Source organism: Equus przewalskii, chromosome 4 (assembly GCF_037783145.1).
Source record: "Equus przewalskii isolate Varuska chromosome 4, EquPr2, whole genome shotgun sequence".
Lineage (NCBI taxonomy): Eukaryota > Metazoa > Chordata > Mammalia > Perissodactyla > Equidae > Equus > Equus przewalskii.
Genome location: NC_091834.1, coordinates 6,335,717 through 6,350,120, shown reverse-complemented (window position 1 = coordinate 6,350,120; position 14,404 = coordinate 6,335,717). Strand labels below are relative to the sequence as shown.

The 14,404-nt window shown below is 45.0% G+C and overlaps 2 long non-coding RNA genes across 2 annotated transcripts in view; both read right to left on the bottom strand.

Moving 5' to 3' along the window:
* The window catches only part of LOC139082985 (uncharacterized), a 52,307-nt gene extending 46,843 nt beyond the window's left edge, over positions 1-5,464 (bottom strand). Inside the window, exon 1 of the long non-coding RNA XR_011539412.1 lies at positions 5,084-5,464. This is a non-coding gene — a long non-coding RNA (uncharacterized lncRNA). The remainder of the gene's footprint in view (positions 1-5,083) is intronic.
* Positions 1-14,404, bottom strand: part of LOC139082981 (uncharacterized) — a 125,902-nt gene that overhangs the window by 59,630 nt on the left and 51,868 nt on the right. The gene's annotated exons all lie outside the window — the stretch shown is intronic.

Sequence of the window (14,404 nt, the reverse complement as noted above, 5' to 3'; positions counted from 1 at the left end):
ATTATCCCGGGTTATCTGGCCAGCTGTTTAAAGCCATCCTCGTTTCGTTAAGCACTCGCAAGTTGCAGCACGAAGCAGCTGGAGTTCCGAGGGCAGGCTGCCCAGTTGGGAGCTGGTCGGCTTTTGGAAGCTCAGTTTCCTGTTTTTCTTTTAGTTTCGTTTTACTATAAAGTCTGAACAATTCCTAAGGACAGTGTAGTGAGTCGGAAATGCGCTGCTTGTGAGTGTTACTCCCGAAAGAAATGTTCTAAGCACTCCTTTACCTGCCTCGGTTTCTGCCACTGGCAGCCTGAAACCACCCTGGGGGCTCAGAGCGCGTGGAGGGCCAACCCTCATATGCTCATCCCTGGACCAGCTGACATTTACTTAAAGGGAACGATCACAGCGGAATTCCCTATGGGGCCACCGCACTTCTGAGGCTCCACCTCAGACACTCCCACCAGCTTCTCAGGCGCCTGAGAATGACTTACAGCCGGGAGGAGCTGGTCTCCCTTCTCTTCAGAGCTGAACAAGTTCAGACTCTCGTTTCTCTATCAAGCAGTTTGTGATTCTTTCCAATTTAAAGCCAGATTAAAAGGTCAGCTGGCCCCATTCGCTGCAAATTTCCCTCTAGGCTCCCCTGGCCTAGGAATTCTCTCTAGAGTATGGACCAGTATCTCTAGGGTATGTACTGCTACCCCACTAAGACACCTAGTCTTAAGTCTTGAAACAGCTCATATAAACTCTGGACCATGGACTTAAAATAAGGAGGTCTGGGTTTCAGGAGACTTCACCAGGGTCACCTGAAGAATGCAGTGACCCGGGGGGCTCAAAGGGTCGCTTTTGGTACCGAATGCCAGCTCAGTGTAGATTCCAGGTGGTCTCCAGTGGGTTTCTCTGAAATTCTGCTGTGACTGTGCCAAGAAATGTCGACACAAAAATCTATAATCAATCTACAAATAAAAAGTGAGGTGAGTTTATTATGAGCCAGGTCAGAGGACCATAGCCTGGGGCCTTCCTTCCCCAAAGAAGTGGGGTGTACAGTGTGGCTATACACCACCTTGGAACAAAAAGCATCCATCACATATAATAGGAATGTTCCTTTTACAGTTGTCATGAGATTTGAGCTGGGACAGCAAATCTGTGGTCAGCAGGTCAGAGGTCACAAGGTGAGCACAGCAGGTCAGTAATTAATCCTTAGTTTCCAGGAAGAGATGCTTATCGTTAAAGAAATGCCGATATGAGGGGGAGTTACATCCCTGTCTTTAAGGGCATCATTCTTATCTTTGGGACATCATAAACTTTAAAGCAGCTGTCAAAGTCACGTCAGGCCCTTTGGAAAAACAAGCTCAGGCCAAATTAGTTTTAAACCGAATGGCTTCCTCATGTACCCCAGTCTATCACATTGCTTTTCATTTATTTATTACCACCAAAAGACAGAGAGTCAAATTGGCTTAAAAACAAATCCAGCCATGTACTTCATACAAAAAGCAGATGTAAAATCAAGTGATGAAGAGAACGAAAATAAAGGAGCAGGAAGGGACGCAGGCAAAGGGAAAGGAAGGGAAAGCAGAAACAGCGTGCCAGTTAAAACCAACCAACAAGGCCACCTACTGGGCACAAACTCCCTGATCCAGAAACATCACAATTTCAGTAAATTAATGATTTGTCCTCAACAGATAGGAGTTAGAACTTGGGCTACTTACTAACATGACTTTACATAAATGATGATCCGAGAGAGGGACCTGCACTGATTTTTAAATTAACAATCTGTCAAAGTTAGCAATTTTTTCACAAGAGTGTTGTCCTACTTGGGGTTCTTGGAACAACAGTCCTTGCTTTGAGGGCCTGGCTCAGTGATGCACTGTGCTGGTCTGCAAGCTTTTCTTCCCAAGGCTTCTAAGTACCAGATGTATTTAGAGTCCTGGGGCGGGGGTGAGGGCAGAGAGGGGGCAAATTATAATTTGTAATTTAACCCATGAGTTACTAGTATTTTATCATTTGGAAAAAGATTGGCGGATACTAGCGTAATGTATTATTTGTTTGCTGATCATTGTGACAATCTTGGATAAGAAACATACCTCGTGGTCCCTCTTTCTCATGGAAGCAGGATTGGGGCCAGTGCAATGATCGGCTCAGTGTATTCTGTTGTTCACTAAGGCTCTCGCACTTGGTCCAGACTTTCCATCAGGGTGGGCAAGAGGGAGACAAGGATTGTGTCCAATCTATGATGTGCCTTGAATGGCCCTTTGCAAAGGACCAGACTCAGTAAACGCCAAGTCTTTAATTAGTCCTGCCAGTGGGATAGTCTGGAACAGCGGATCTCACATCTTAGCTTGCATCAGAAGCAGCTGAAGCTTGCTAAAACACAGATTCCAGGGCCCCTGCCCTGAGCTGCTTACCCGGGAGCTCTTTGGTGGGCTAAGAAAGCACATTTCTCAAGTTCCCAGGCAGCTGCCGCCATTGGTGATTCGGAACCACACTTCGAGGACCACTCCTTTCTGTTCCACTCGTTTCCTCTTCTCAGACACCCTTTCAGCCTTTGACTATTTCTCTTGCCATCTCTGGGGTGAGTGTGTCTGGCGGCACCTGCCGGGGTACCTCCCCCAGCCCCCCTCTCAGCCCTGTCTCCTCATTCCCCAGTGGCGGACCTGTTAGATCCCTCCCCCTGCAATAGCCTCAGGAAGCTGGATGCTCAGAGACCTCCCTCGGGGCCAGGGCAAGAGCCCAGCATGCACACAGACAATCCTGCATGCAGCCAGACGAGGGAGCCGGGGAGGGGCCTGGCAGGTCCCTACCCAGGTCAGGGCTGCTGGGATCTCCTAGCCTCACCCCCACCACCACTACCACAGGCCAGAATGTCCCACCCTGTACTCACAAACCCCTCAGAGACATCAGGTCCAAGAAACACAGGGCAAGGAAGAATGGTTTAACCAACACTTTTGCTTTTTAATTCATTCACTCAACAAACATTTGTTTGAGCTTCTACTGTATTGGGCTCTGGGTTAGATCTTCGATCTGGGTCGCTCACAGTCTGGTGCAGGAGATGGCCATGAAACAGGCGTCCTGGAGAAGCACCACAAGAGGCAGGACACACCACGGGTCAGAGCTCTGGAGCCAGAACGCCCAGCTCCAAATCCTGTGTGACCTTGGGCAAGTTACTTAACCTCTCTGGGTCTCCACGTGCTTATCTGTCCAATGGGGATGATAGTAGTGCCTACCTCATAGGTAGGTCTGGTGTGAGGTCTAAATGAGTTAATACATGCAAAGCGTGGAAAGTGTGCTTGGTTCAGGGTCCTGATTGCTAGTTCTCGTCAATATTAGCAGGACAAACAGAACAGAGACCCAGACAACCAACCAACCACCTCTGAGAGCTGCAGCTTGCCTTCCTTAATGTGAGCAGATGCAAACAGAGGATCCTGGGGCCCCCTCCTGGGTGAGAGCTGTGGACTGGGGGTGCCATCCACTGGGCGCCTGCTAAGCACCCTGAGTGCCAGGCCCTGGGCACGAGAAGCAGTCAGGAGGATTTCTCCTCCTTGGACACACAGGAGTTGGGGCAAGAGGGAGGATCCTGTTTCACTTGGATGCAAAGGAGGTCTGACAACCTTTCACAGCCAAGGGTATCTTAGAGAATAGCCAGGGGGAGTGCCTATGCACGGCGGGACCCTCCCCCTCAGAGGCAGCATCCTCTCCTCTCCACCCCCTCCACACCACCCACCCCCTCCCCCAACCCCCGGCTGCCACCGCTCTGTCTCCGGGCCGTATTCCTCTTCTATTTGTAACTACCGCTGAGAGCCTGTGATTTTGCACGTACACCTGCTCTCTCGGCCAGAGGGACTGCCAACCCCACAGCACGTGCCGGCTGGGAACTCTCAGAGGGCTGTGGGTCACGGCTTTTGGGAACGCTCAGTTCAGGAAAGTACACTGGATGATGCACGAAAATGCTGGCGCTCTGAGCACGGCTGGCAGCTCCCACGACAGTGACTCAGGGGTTAGCAGACTGGGAGAGAACAGGCCAGCAGCAGCCCATCATTGTGCAATGCAGACCATACCCTCCTTTCAGCCACCAGTCAGGGGGTGGCCCTGCCACATGGATCACCTTCACTGGGCTGAGCTGGAGAGGATGGTCTCCAGCCTGTGACCTGCCAGCGCTCACATGCCACACAGGTGACTGATCATGGAGAAGGGAGAAATGACCGTGCGAATTCAGAGGGTCCCCAGAGGCTGTCTCATGTTGTCTTACTCTCTACCACTTCTTGCCTTTTCCCTTCTCCCCACCTCCAATTTAAAAAGGAAGGAGGGACCAAGGTCTTGGAACAACCTAGATGCTAATTTCAATCCAAAACACTGGTGTGAGCCCTGGCCAGCAGCCCCCAGCAACTTCCAGCTCAGCCGCCCTGTGCTCCTGGGCTGAAAGCTCCCGAGCACCTGGTGAAGCTGCTGCCCTTACATTTCGCCCCCGCTGCCAGCCGCAGCAGAGTGGACCCACGGACGCACCCATCACAGGTGTGAGAGCCTCTGGCCACACACAACAGCCCACGTGATGAGGGTGACGACGCCTGGAGCAAAGGAGAGCAGGGACAGGAGCTGGTGCACAGGGCGAGACTCAGAGTCCAAAGGCAGGTCTCATCTCTCATTCTCAGGCCCCATCAGCTTGGTGCTGCCATCAGCAGAGACCAGGCAGGTAGCTGAGACGAAGAAAGCATCAAGATGGAAAGAAAAGGGGATGGCGGGGACTGTGAGGAACGGCCCCATCTAAAACCACTGAAATCAGGCTTTTAAGTAACCCCACGTTATCCACATAAAACGGTGCATTAGCTCTGCAGACTTTCAGCGCGACACCTGGGCCTCCCTGGGAGGAGCAGGCAACCCCACGGCTGCTATTTCACCATCAGCCATTCATTCTGTTTCTTCAGTCTCCTGGTAAATGCAAACAGACCCTGGGCTTTAAAGATTTCCTAGCTAACTCAATTATTCTTACCCATCCTTTTGTGAAAGAAAGGAAGGAAGGAAGAAGAAAAGAAAAGTAGGTAATCAGCATGCATGACTAAATTAATTGGTAAATTAGCACTTATTAATATGTTCAGAACCAATTAAATGTTACCTGTATAAAGGAGCAGTGGCTGAACGTGAAGACGACTTGGCTTGGAGTCAGACAGACTTGAGTCTCAGTCGTGGCCCTGCCACCTGCCAGGAAGTTCATCAGCTTCCCTGAGCTGCGGCTTCCTCTTTGTAGCAGGGGAATAACATGCCTGCCTCGGATTGGTGTGAAGATCAAACGAAATAACCCAGGACAGTGTTTGCCATGAGAAAATTCACGCTCAGTAAATGTTGCAGGAACTTCACTCCCCCGAGAGCCAGGTTCTGTAGGACAGGGCCTGAGCTGGGAGGGGAGGAAGGTGGCGGGACAGCCCCTCACCAGGCCGGGGCTCTGCTGGAGCCTGGGTGCCAGCCCCGGCCAGGCCTCCTTCCGTGGTAGAGGGCTGCCGAGCCCCAGGGGGCCACACTGCCCCCCTGTGCCCATTCGCCGCACTGCAGCCGCACCTGAGCTGAGACGCGCCTCACCTGCCTGTCTCCTGCCATTTGCGATGCAGGCTCAGGCCTGTAGATGTACTTCGCCATTGTTTCCACCCCATGTGAACCCCTCATGTGCAGTCTCGGGCGGCATCGGGGAGTTGTTGAAGTAACTATCTGAGACCGCAACTGCCCAGCTTGTCCAGTTGCCCCAAACAAGCTGCCCGCACTGGGGAGCACCTGTCTTGCCTCCTTGATCCAGCGCTGATGCGGATTTCCAGCCCTGATGGTGCACTGGAATCCGCTGGAGGGATTTTAAAATAGATCTCCATTTGTACATTACACCCCCCTCCAGACCTACAGCATCACAGACTCTGAGGGTGGGCTAGAGAATCCATGCTAAAAAAAAAATTTAAAAAAAAACTCCTTAAGGGATCTCAAATTCAGCCAATTTTGAAAAACCATTGTTTTAACCCTTTATGTGCTGCCCCCAGTCACCTCTTGGGTCTGCCTTGGCTTTGCAAGTAACACAGGCCAGAAAAAGGCCGTGCTCTCAGCACTGAAAATTAGTGATTGCACGGAGCTGGAAAAGCGAGAGACGAGGAACCCGGTGAGAGGGGATAGACAGAGGCAAGAGAAAGAACAAAGGGAGACACCGAGAAAGACAGAGAAAGGCAGAAAGATGGAGGGAAAACAGAGGTGCACCCACACACGTGCACACACACACCCCTACAGAAAGATGAGGAAAAGAGAGATGAGATAGGGAGGGGGAGAAAGGAAGGCCCATTCTCGTGATGGTGACAACATTTTGGTACGGCATGAGATGACTTAAGCCAAATCAATGGACGAATCCTGGAATAAGAAAAACTTTTCCAATCTAGGCATGGGGTTAATGTCTGCGATACGCAAAAAGCTCTGACATAGTGACAAGAATACAAACAACCCAATAGAGGAACGAGCGAAGACAGGGAGAGAAAACCCAGATAGACAACACCTGAGAAGCTGTGCGAGCTCACGAGTGGTTTGGGAAATGCTGATTATTACTTTATCCCCATGAGGCTGGCAAAAAGCAGAAAGCCACCTACACTTTGCTAGGTAGGCTGTAGGGGAAATGATTTCTTTAAATCTTCATGGTAAAAATGTAAATTATCACAGAATTTTTGAAAAGCTAGTTGACACCATCTAACAAAATTTAGCGCTCATCGTTCACTCCATCTGTACCATCCCTGGGACCCGATGCCCTAGAGATAAAAACACCAGTACATAACGTGAAGTTACACAACGTTGTAAGCCAATATGACCTCAATAAAATAAATAAAAAAATAATTTTAAAAAATACAACTTACCTCATCTTCCTCCCTTTTTCCCATAAAAGTCCTGAGCCCCTCTCCTGTAATCAGGACACTATTTAGGTTTCCACCTGAATCTCTGCTCCCTGAGTTATAATTCTTTGGTCCCAAATAAATGCTTTGCCTCAAAAAAAAAAAACCCACAATACACCCGTCCATAATGATATATGTTCAAGAGTGTTAACTGCAGCATTGTTCATGGTGACAAAAACACTGGTAACACAGGGCAAGTCCATTAATGGGGTACTGCTGAATGAATGTTAATACAGCTGGCCCGCTTAATGTGATTTTATAAGCAATTAAGAAGAATGAATAAAAGCTATATCACAGCCGAGATTTAAGGGATGATGTATTGTTGTATAAAAATCAATAATAAGGCAAAAAAATGTTTATATTGTTTCATTTTTATAAAACATCAACCATGACAGAAACTCCTCTCATGTGTGTGTCCAGGCTGGACATCCAGATAGTGTACCCCGATCGAGCCACATTGGAGGTTTCTGCTAGTTTTCGTTCTGATTGGCTGGTTCTGTGCCATACTGGTTGCTACATATTTTGAATGGCACTCCTGCATACATGTGTTCATAGTATTGTATATGACCACACAAATATGGAGAAAAATACAGATGGGTACATATTAGGTTGGTAACATGGGTTACTTGGGAAGGAAAAGGGGGCTTCAGGGGGCAAAAATAAGGGTAGTCAGCCTAAGAAGGAAAAAGAAGAACAGACAGCTGTAAAAGTATGTGTAGCATAATCATAATTATGCCATGCATTTATGTAAAATTATATATATGCATTTTTACATATACAGAATTTCTTAAAATATAGCAGTTAACAGCTTATGTTAGGCAGCTATTGTTGCTATAACGCTCTGTAAGAAATCAAACCCAAAATCTCATGGACATACAAAAGAAGCCATTTTTTTCTTGCTCGTAGATCTGTGGACTGGCAGGTGTGACCAGTTCAGGCCAGGTTCAGGTCAGCTCCCGGCGACTCTCATTCTGAAACCAGAACTACCTGGGGGCATGCTCTTCTCATGGAGAATGACAGAGACACAGGAGGTCACGCTAGCCCATGCAGGCACCTTTAAAACCTCTGCTCATGGAGTGACGGCAGCATAAGACGTCCCTCTTTTTTGTCCCCCCTTTTAAACAAATAATGAGGCATCCATCCACAGAGAAAAGTACCTCTGTGAGAGTTGTGGGATCCAGCCCCACACGCCAAGGGACCCAAGAGGAGTCATGCCCACCTGTGCGTCTGGTAATAGGCAGACAGAGGATGAAACCCTCAGGAGCCAGCTAACCTGCCCCAACTCCTCTCATCTGTGGTTGGGGAAAACCTGGAGAGGGCTGACTTGGGCAGAAACCCACAGACAAGAGAGACTTTGTAGAAGTCCCGCCTTCCCAAGGGGATTCTAGCGTGCCATCAGGGCCAAAAAACATACGCGATTGGATGCACTGGATTGGGTAACAGGAACTTTGCCAGGACCACCCTGCCCGAAGGCTGACACAGCACAGGGCCGAACTAGCCAGGGGCAACCACTCCTGGGGGAAGAGGAAGAGTGGCAGGAGTGCTCAGCTTCTCCAGCTGTTCAGGGTGCTGCTGGGGAAACCCATTTCTCTCCTGCAGCACCCAGAGTACTGAGGTGGGACCTCCATGATGGGGGGAGGGAAGAGATCAAGAAAGAGGCAGCCACGAAAACCAAAGGGCATCAAAGGAATGTGGTTCCTGCTGACCTCGCTCAGGACGCCAGCAGGAAGCCCACCCCCAAGCCTCTGGAAGAATCTCACCCCAAAAGGCCCAGCCACTGGTGTTCAGGCACCCCCAACACCCCCAGCGTTAAACCACACCACCCCCCAGTCTGTAGCTGGCTCCTTGGGCACGCTGCCGAGTGTGGGGGCAAGAGTCCAGTAAATGAAGTGCTCTCAGAAAAATGGACCAGGGACTGTGGGCAAAGGAGAAACCACAAACTTGAGCTGTAGTGCCACCTTCTGGAAAACAAAAAAGGTTTCCGCAGCCAGCCTGGTGAGTTCTAAGAACCAGAGAAGATATCCAAGCTTAAGAATTCTGCCACAAGAGGGAGCAAGAAGGGTGGAGCAGGTGTATTCATACAAGGTTGGAGAAAACCCCACATCTATGGGGACCAACAAATAGCACGTCCCACCTGAAGATTTGAGGAGGTGTCTGCTACTTCAAATGCAAAAGCAACACCACAAAACAACAAGGAATGTGAAAAATCAAGGAAGTATGTCATCACCAAAAAAATAACAATCCTCCAACAAGCAAACTCAAAGGCATGAAATTTTGGGATCTAGCTGGTAAAGAATTCAACATAGCTGTTTTGAGGAAATTCAGTGAGCTACAAGAAAACAGAAAGACAATTCAACAAAAGTGGGAAAACAGTTCATGAACAAAATGAGAAATTTAACAGAGGTAGAAATCATAAGAAAGAACCAAACAGAAATTCTGGAGCTGAAGAATTCAATGAATGAAGTGAAAAGTGCAATAGAGACCATCTAGTGCAATAGAGACCATCTACAGCACAGCAGATCAAATGGAAGATAGAATAAGTAAGCTAGAGAATAGGAACTTTGAAATAACCCAACCAGAGGAGAACAATTTTGGGACTCCACCCACTGTACAAATATTAGAATAATAATTCTCCAGGAGAAGAGAGCGTGAAGAGGGCAGAAAGTTTATTTAAAGAAATAAGGACTGAGAACTTCCTAAACCTGGGGAGACACTTGGACATCCGAGTTCACGAAGCTAATAGATCACCATATTATCTCAATGCAAAAAGACCTTCTCCAAGACAGATTATAATGCAACTGTCAAAAATCAAAGATAAAGAGAGAATCCTAAAAGCAGCCAAAGGAAAAAAGCTTGTAACCTACAAGGAACCCCCATTCAGCTATCAGCAGATTTCTCAGCAGAAACCATATGGGCCAAGGGAGAGTGGAATGACATACAAAGTGTGGAAAGAAAAAAATTGCCAGCCAAGAATATTCTATCCAGCAACGTTACCCTTCAGATACTAGGAGAAATAGACATTCCAGACAAACGAATGCTGAAGGAGTTCATCTCCACTAGACCTGTCTTGCAAGAAATGCAGAGGGGAGTTCTTCAAGGGGAAATGAAAAGATGCTAAATAGTGACATGAAAACATGAAAGTTTACAACACCCTGGTAAAGCTAAATATATGGTTATAGTTAGAAAACTCTAATTCTGTAATATGACGGTGTGTTAACCACCTAACTACAGTATACAGGTTAAAGGAAGAGTGACTAAAAAGATCTACAGCTACTATAATCTGATGACAAATACACACTATAAATAGAGGTAAACTGTGACATCAAAAATTTAAAACAGGGGAGTAAAAGAGTGAAACTTTTGTAGGCAATCGAAATTAAGTTGCTATCAGCTTAAAATGGACTGTTTAATCTATAAGATGTTTTCTGTAAGCCTCATGGTAACCACAAAGCAAAAACCTAGACTAGATTCACAAAAGATAAAGAAGGGGGACGCACAGCACGCCAGCACAGAAAATCACTAACTTACAAAAGTAGGCAGAATCAGGGAGAAAAGGAAAAACAAAACTACAAAACAGCCAGAAAGCAATTAATAAGATAGCATTCTTAAGTCTATAGATATCAAAACTTACTCTAAAGGCAAATGGATTGAATTCACCAATCAAAAGGCACAAAGTTGGGAGCCGGCCTGGCAGTGTTGTCGTTAAGTTCACACGCTCCACTTTGGCAGCCTGGGGTTCGCAGATTCGGACTCTGGGTGCAGACCTGGCACCACTTGTCACGCCACGCTGTGGTGGCATCCTACATAAAATAGAGGAAGATGGGCACAGATGTGAGCTCAGTGACAATCTTCCTCAAGCAAAAAGAGGAAGACTGACAACAGATGTTAGCTCAGGGCCGATCTTCCTCACACACACACACAAAGGCACAAAGTGGTTCGATGAATAAAAAAACAAGGCCCAACTACAAGTTGCCTACAACAGACTCACTTCTGGTTTAAGGACACACAAAGGCTCGAAGTGAAGGGATAGAAAAAGATATTCCATGCAAATAGAATCCAAAAGAAAGCAGGGGTAGCTATACTAAGACAAAATAGACTTCAAGTCAAAAAATGGTAACAATAGACAAAGAAGGTCCTTGTATAATGATAAAGGGGTCAATTTATCAAGACGATATACCATAAATACATACACACTTAGCATCAGAACACCTAAATATATTAAGCAAATACTAACAGATCTGAAGGGAGAATACAACACAATAATAGTGGGGGACTTCAACACCCCACTTTCAGCAATGGATAGATCATCCGGACAGGAAATCCACAAAGCAATGTTGGGCTTGAACCATGCATTAGAACAAATGGATCTAATAGACAGTTACAGAATACTCCATCCAACAGCAGCAGAATACACATTCTTCTCAAGTGCACACAGAACATCCTTCAGGATGAATCACGTGATAGGTGACAAAACAAGCCTTAGCAAATTTAAGAAGACTGAAATAAGACCAAGTAACTTTTTCTGACCACAATGCTATGAAACTACAAATCAACAACAAAAGCAAAGCTGGAAATTTACAAGCACGTGGAACTAAACAACATGCTCCTGAACAACCAAAGAATCAAAGAAGAAATCAAAAGAAAATTAAGAACCAGCCCTGATGGCCTAGTGGTTCAAGTTCAGTGCACTCTGCTTCAGTGGCCTGGGTTCAGTTCCGGGGCACCGAACCGCACAACTCATCTGTCAGTACCCATCCTGTGGCAGTGGCTCACACAGAAGAACTAGAGTGACTTACAACTAGAATATACAACTATGTACTGGGGCTTTGGGGAGGGAAAAAAAAAGAGAGAGGGGAAGATTGACAACAGATGTTAGCTCAGGGTGAATCTTTCCCAGCAAAAAAAAAAATAAAGAGAGAAAGAAAAAATATCTCAAATGAAAATGGACCGCAACATGCCAAAACCTATGAAATACTGCAAAATCAGTTCTGAGGGGGATGTTTATAACAATAAATGCATATATTAACAAAATAGAAAGAGCTCAAATAAAAAATCCAAATTTACAACTCAAGGAACTAGAAAAAGAAGAAGCTAAGCCCAAAGGTAGCAGAATAAAGGAAATAACAAAGATCAAAGCAGAAATAAATGAAATGGAGACCAGAAAAACAATAGAAAAGATAACAAAACTAAGAACTGGTTTTTTGAAAAGATAAAATTGACAAGCATTTATCTAGACTAACCAAGAAAAAAAGAGAGAAGACTCAAAATCAGAAATGAAAGAGGAGATATTACAACTGATACTACAGAAATACAAAGGATCATAAGAGACTATAAACAATTACATGCCAACAATGGGACACCCTAGAAGAAATAGATAAATTCCAAGAAACATACACCCTAACAAGACTGAATCAGGAAGAAATCGAAAACCCAAACAAACCAATAACAAGTAAGGAGATTGAATCAGTAATAAAAAAACCTCCCAACATAAAAAAGCCGAGAACCAGATGGCTTCACTGGCGAATTCTACCTAACATTCAAAGAAGAATTAATGCAAATCCTTCTCAAACTCTTGCAAAAAATGTAGAGAACACTCTCAAATTCATTTTACAAGACCGGCATTACCCTGATACCAAAGCCAGACAAGGACACTACAAGAAAAGAAACTACAGACCAATATCCTTGGTGAACATAGGCGCAAAAATTCTCAACAAAATATTTGCAAACCAAATTTAACAACACATTAAAAGGATCCTACACCATGACCAAGTGGGATTTATCCCTGGGATGCAAGGATGGTTCAACATAACACAAATCAATAACTGTGATACACCACATTAATAGAATGAAAAATAAAAATCATATGATCATCTCAATAGATGCAGGAAAAGCATTTGACAAAATGCAACATCCATTCACTATAAAAAGTCTCAACAAATTGGGTATAGAAGGAAGGTACCTCAACATAATAAAGTCCATATACAACAAACCCACAGCTAACATCATACTCAATAGTGAAAGATCAAAAGCTTTTCCTCTAAGATCTGGACTAGGACAAGAGGGCCCACTCTCACCACCCTTACCCAACATAGCACTGGAAGTCCTAGCCAGAGCAATCAGGCAAGAAAAAAGAAATAAAAGGCATCCAAATTGGAAAGGAAGATGTAAAATTGTCATTATTTGCAGATGATATGATCCTATGTAGAGAAAATCCTAACAACTCAACCAAAGCACTAATGGAAATAATCAACAAATTCAGTAAAGTTGGACATAAAAGCAACATATGGAAATCAGTTGCATTTCTATACCCTCACAATGAAATATCTGAAAAAGAAAAAAAGAAAACTATCTGCTTCATGATGGCATCATAAACAAGAAAATACTTAGGAATAAATTTAACCAAGAGGTGAAAGATCTGTATGATGAAAATTACAAGAGTTTGATGAAAGAAATTGAAGACAACACAAACAAATGGAAAGATGTCTTGCGTACATGGATTGGAAGAACTCTACCCAAGTCATCTACGGATTCAGTGCCATCCCTACCAAAATCCCAATGGCATTTTTCACAGAAATAGAACAAACAATCCTAAAATTTGTATGGAACCACAAAAGACTCCAAATAGCCAAAGCAATCCTGAGAAAGAAGAACAAAGCTGGAGGCATCACAATTCCTGATTTCAAACTGTGCTACAAAGCAAGGGGAGTTAAAACAGTGTGGTACTGGAGTAAAAACAGACACACAGACCAATGGAAGGAACAGAGAGACCAGAAATAAATCCCCACACGTTCAGTCAACTAATTTTGGCGAGGGGGCCAAGAACACTCAATGGTGAAAGCATAGTCTCTTCAACAAAGGGTGTTTGGAAAATTGGATAACCACATGCAGAAAAATGGAATTGGACCCCTATCTTACACCACGCACAAAAACTAACTCAAAATGGATTAAAGACTGAAACATAAGACCTGCTACCATAAAACTCCCAGAAGAAAACCTAAGAAGCTCCTTGACATTGGTCTTGGCAATGATTTTTTTTGGATATGACTCCAAAAGCACAAGCAATAAAAGCAAAAATAAACAACTGGGACTACATCAAACTAAACAGCTTCTGCACGGCAAAAGAAACAATCAACAAAATTAAAAGCCAACCTACGAAATGGGAGAAAATATTGGCAAATCATGTATCAGATAAGGGGTTAATATCCAAAATATATAAACAGATACAACTCAATAACAACAACAAAAAAAATCCTGTAAGAAATGGGCAGAGGAACTGAATAGATATTTTTTCCAAAGAAGACATACAAATGGCAAACAGGTACATGAAAAGATGCTCAATATCACTAACCATCAGTGAAATGCAAATCAAAATCACAATGAGATATCACCTCACACCTGTTAGGTGGCTGTAATCAAGAAGACAAGGGATAACAAGTGTTGGTGAGGAGTTACAGAAGAGAAAACTCTTTTTTTTTTTTTTTTTTTAAAGATTTTATTTTTTCCTTTTTCTCCCCAAAGCCCCCCAGTAC